The 4,469-nt window shown below is 43.4% G+C and overlaps 1 protein-coding gene across 3 annotated transcripts in view; it reads left to right on the top strand.

The window, feature by feature from the left end:
* Positions 1-4,469, top strand: part of TMEM229B (transmembrane protein 229B) — a 114,701-nt gene that overhangs the window by 72,704 nt on the left and 37,528 nt on the right. Inside the window, exon 1 of one of the 3 annotated variants that reach the window (XM_019519183.1) lies at positions 516-701. The exons of the other annotated variants lie outside the window; for them this stretch is intronic. The gene's annotated coding sequence lies outside the window, so the exon portion shown is untranslated. Of the gene's footprint in view, positions 1-515; positions 702-4,469 lie in introns of those variants that run through there. 3 annotated transcript variants of the gene reach the window in all.

Raw genomic sequence — 4,469 nt, 5'->3', positions numbered from 1 at the left:
GTGGGGGGGGAGGGTGGCTGGGGTGTGGTTGTGGGGGTTTGCATGTGTGTCAGTGCAAGGGGGTGTGGGGGTCTGCATGTGTATAGTGGGGTGTGTGTGGGACTCACCCTCCATCCCTGCATGCACACATGCAGGATCTCCTGTGGTTCTCCCCAGCCTGCCCCGTACCTCTGTTCTTATCTGAGTTTCCTTCTTTGGCAGAGGGAGGCAGAAACAGTCCCATGGTCCCAGGCCAGAAGCCTGCTAGGCAGGAGTTTCTCATTGGGTGGGGGGTGGCAGAGCTGGGCTGGCTTTGCTGCGGCAGTTGGATCCTGCCACTGGCTTCCCTACTGCCCCTGGATCCTGACATCTTTGACAGGCAGCCAGGAGCAGATAAATATTTATTTTCTAAATTTTTTAGGAGCTCTGCAGGCCGGATAGAATGGGCTGTATTTTGCCCACTCCTGGACTAAAGGGTAGAGAAGGTCACTAGGGGCCCAGAGATGAGCTGAGAGTGGGACCAGAGGGTCCAGGAGCCCAGAGAGGGGCTAAATGGAGTAAGAGGGTCTGAGAGGCTGCAAGAGGCAGAAGTAGGGACCAGGGCCAGAAGACCAAGAGGGGTACAGTGTTTGACTCCAGGTAGGAAGACTGTGTTAGGGAATAGCTGAGAGAAGCAAAGTGCCTGTGAGGAACAGACTACCCTGAAAGTTTAATCAACATCAGTGAGTAATGCTACCTGTGAGTCATGGGGCATGGTGTAGGGATGGATGGAGTCGCACAATTAGTCCTTAAGACGATGACCATGGATACCTGGTCATGAGAAGGAGGTCAGGTTTGTGAACCTCTGGTTTGGGAGGTCAGGTTTGCAAAGCTCCCGTATGTAAAAGCTAGATACATCAAGGCGTGGCAGGTAAATTAAGGGGTAATTTCCCAAAGAGAGCAGAGTTGTTAAGGGCTGAGGGGGGTCCAGGGGCATTACAGCCACCCCTGGAGTTGAATTCTGCTGTAGCCTGCTATGGGCACCTAGCTTGAAAGGCCCAGGTGTATGTCTCTTTTTAACTACAAAATGAATTCTGGGGTAAATTATTCCTTAGTAATCATGTTGTGTGTCTGCATCTGAATTAACAATAGGGTGCATGCCTGTGAGTATATGCATGCACATGGGTGCCTGCAGATGCATGTGAGTTTTTGCGTGGAGGTACATAATGCCTGTGTGCATATAATAGCCACAGCAAACATGCCTCATTGTAACATAAATATGGAGCCTCATTTTTTTCCCTCCATATTAGCGTTGCTGCCCACTGTGTCTAGATACATTTTACATTCTTTGCCTGACTTCCCGCAGCATGTAGATCAGGGAAATAGGGGGAGGGGGGAAACCTCCAGTTTTATTTCCATTTGCTACCAGTAGGATGACTCCATATTACTTGTCCATTCATGTTTTCTCTTTATTCTCTGGGTAACCCTCCAGTGAAATGCTTTGCTGCTTTCTTTTCCATGAAGGTTGCCTTCTGGAGGGTTTGAACAGAGGAGTATTACCACTGAGGGCGTGTCCAGATGAGCACGGGCGTTTGTTTTCCTGGGGACAAGTAGCAGTGGCACATCTTGTGCTGCTACTGCTTGTCCCTGGAGGATGCCTGTGCCACACACACTTTGGAGTGTGGCATGTTATCCCAGATGGCGGGTTATCTCCAGCCAGTAAGGCTTTGGTTTTGGGCAGTGTGTGCAGCCGCCATGTGCACCATCCCCATCTTTTTTCATAATGGGTTTTTTTGATCCTAGGAGATCCCAGCATCAACATCCCCCTGCCTCCCCGCCATTCCCTGGCAGGGCTGGACACAGGCATGGGTGAACCAGGCGGCCACCCAGGGCCTGGACAGAAAGGGGGCCCAAAAATGGTAATTTTTATAATTATTATTTTCACTATCTCTGGCAAAGGAGGCTAAATACTAAAAGTTCTCCCGGGACCACCAGGAGTCTAGGTATGGTACTGCCCCCTGCACTGCAAGGTAGCAGTGCGGGGAATGCCTGCATGTACTGTGTGTGACACCATAGGCAGGTCTGCGGTGCCACATACCGCACGTCTGCACTCATCTGGACGTGGCCTGAGAGTCATTACTGCCTGTGTCTTTGAATTAATTTAGCAACTGGTTATTGTATCCAAAATCTCTCCAGAGCAGGTTTGAGAGTCAAGCAGGAATCAGCTGCTTCTAGGAGGTACAGCTCATACGGACCAAGACACCAGAAGTTATTAGGAAGGTCTGAGCCCTGGAAGGGGAAATATATGGACATAGATGGAAATGGTGGGAACAATACAAGCTAAAAATGGATGAGTACTCTTTTGCATTGTTCTACTCCCAGTATATAACCTGGAGGGAGGGACAGGCTGACTGATCCAGAATCCAGTGAGAGTCCATAATAAAACTAGAACTGACCAAAACCCAGAGCTGGAAGCCTACTTTGGTATTACCAAGAATAGGGATGGATGTTGCATCTGTATTCAGCAACATGCATCTTTAGCACTTTTTTAGCAAGTCTGCAGCAAGGGTTGATTATTTGCTGGAACTGTTCCAGGTATCAGTACAGTCAAGCCTCCATTATCTGAGCCATTATTAAGTAAAGCTCAGTTACCTGAGGTTGGCTATTTTCTCAGAGGTATGATTCCAACATGTAAGTTTTTATGTGCTGATAGGACTTTAGTAAGTAAATCTTTAAATACTAATGATCTAATATCTTGGAGCCCAATTCAGCCCCTGTGTTTTCTAAATATTTCATATTTATACTTGTTCATGGTTTTCTCTTAACATTTTACAGCCAGACTTGCAAAAGATTAACTATTGCATTTGATTGTTTTGACATGTTATTTTTGTGTTGACTCTCAAAGGAATTGAAAAATGGAAGCAGGAGGGGTACTTTTGGCAAGGTTTTGCCCAGAAGTGAAGCTTAGATTTGGAAAATGGTATATACCTAAATCATCTCTGGCAGTATGAGTGCAGGGATATATCCCTGGCAGTGACCCCAAAAGTATTGTATCATCTCTTTTTGTAAACATTCTTTGCCTATAAATGCTGTTTTGCATTTGGACAAGGTATAGGGAAAGTGCTTTGTACAGGAACAAGTGTTAAGTTGAGAGTGGAGTGTACCACCTGTGTAATACAAAGTATGTTGTCCTAAAGTTATGGTCTTGTAACATTTAAATAAAGCATAAATATGCTGAATTCATAAGCCTCTATCAAGATCTTTCATCAAAGGGATTTGTCACTTGGGATGACCTGAGAAGCATCACAGCATTTTTGCTTTTGGAAATCTCAGTTATTTTTTCAAAGCAAGCAATAATAACATCATTAGGGATCAGGGTCTTGTGTGTACCATGGACTGTAACTGTATTCTTAAAATCATGAATATATGCCATCCTATTATATAAATCTCATTTATTTTGGTAGGATTCCTTGAAGTGTAAACTCCATATTAATGCTATTTATTTTTTTTAATGGCCTTTCAGCATGGAGCTGTCAAATAGGAATATGGAACCAATTTTAAGCCTTGTTAATATTCACTTGAGTGTAAAAAGTACACCATCAGGAAGCTGTGGGAACTTACAGCCTCTAGATCTCAGTTAGTCTGAAAAAATGTTCCATGAATATTACTATTTTTAAAATACTTGGAGCAATCTGAGTTTAAGGTATATTGTCAGGGGTTCATCACAAGCATCTAAAATTTATGAGGACATGGACAGACCAAACAGATATACCAAGTTAAAGTGGGATTGCTTACTGCACATCAGATTGATCTGTCATAACTGTTTGCTCTATCCTACAGTAAATGGAAGGTAAACTATGGTAATTTAGCAGCTGCTTCATTAAGGATCAAAGTGCTCTGGTTTAGGTTATTGTGGGATAGAGCAAACAGATGAAACACTTACAGCTGGTCAGCTGACCCTCAGTAAGTTTCCTCTATTGAGAGTTAATGGAAGTGAAACATTTGAAAAAAAAGTAAATCAGCTTTTTATTTTATTTTGCTATTTCAATTGTATTATGTTTTCTTGTAACAAAAAAACAAATTTAACATTTAATCTGGATTTAATAAAAAATGCCATGATCTAAACTGTTATCTTTAAAAACATTTAAATAAAATATAAGACATATAAGTATACAGAATTCACAAGCCTGTACCCAAACATTTGTGGTGCACCTTGCTTGCTTTTCCATACAAAGAAATAAATAGGGAAAAACATCTAACTTGGGAGACTAAGTTGTATACATATGAAACAACAGGTCATGTAGTGTGTTAAGACCTTGATCCTGGGAAGGGGTGGCTGGACTGCTAGGTGTAAGGGATTTGCCAGTCATCACAGGCTCTTGGACCCAGCCTCTGAATCCAAAAGAAACCATCATGTACCTCACTGGGATCCCCTATGAGCTAACAGGGGTGGTCTCCCATTCCTGTTTTACATCTTCTTCTCTAGCCTGTGATTTTATATGATAAGAGCC

The sequence above is a fragment of the Gavialis gangeticus genome, unplaced genomic scaffold, assembly GCF_001723915.1.
Source record: "Gavialis gangeticus isolate Ggan-Ray unplaced genomic scaffold, GavGan_comp1, whole genome shotgun sequence".
Classification (NCBI taxonomy): Eukaryota; Metazoa; Chordata; order Crocodylia; family Gavialidae; genus Gavialis; species Gavialis gangeticus.
Note: the sequence above shows the minus strand (reverse complement) of the source record. Positions and strands in the feature narration are given on the sequence as shown.